Genomic DNA, 578 nt, shown 5'->3' with positions numbered 1-578 from the left:
TGTAATCAGTATTCTCGTCCATAATCCCACAGTTCAGTGCTGAGGGCACAGCTTTCCCTCTCAAGAATGCAGATACAATATAGTGCCCCATTGTCCAGGGGCGTGAGAGGAATGACAAGTTCTTAATGGACAATACGAGTAATGTGTTTTTTTTTTTTTTCTAACCAGGCTTAATCACATTTAACTCCAAATCCAATGGTCCTCACCAACAACATTCTGGAGGGAAACTGTTATTGTGGGTTAAGTGTTTGGTTGGCGTTTGTCGTATTAGACACTGAGTAACCTATTTTCACTTATGGTAGTGCACGCAGTTAAATGTGACTGGCTGCCACGTTTCTTAATTTATAAAACCCATTTTTGCTAAATATGTGGGGACCCACTGGTCCTTGTTGGGCCCAAAGTTAAGTTCAAATGCCATTTTTGGTTTGAAGGGTTAGGGTTAGGACTAAGGGAATTGATTAGGGTTAGGTATGCATTTGGGGATTAGAGTATGAAGGAAAATCGAATGGAAGTCAGTGGAAAATTCCCGTGAAGATGGAAAGACATAATATGTGTGTGTGTGTGTGTGTGTGTGTGTG

The sequence above is a fragment of the Austrofundulus limnaeus genome, unplaced genomic scaffold (genome assembly GCF_001266775.1).
Source record: "Austrofundulus limnaeus strain Quisiro unplaced genomic scaffold, Austrofundulus_limnaeus-1.0 Scaffold269, whole genome shotgun sequence".
NCBI classification, from domain to species: Eukaryota; Metazoa; Chordata; class Actinopteri; order Cyprinodontiformes; family Rivulidae; genus Austrofundulus; species Austrofundulus limnaeus.
The sequence above is the reverse complement of the archived record's forward strand: the minus strand, read 5'-3'. Positions refer to the sequence as shown.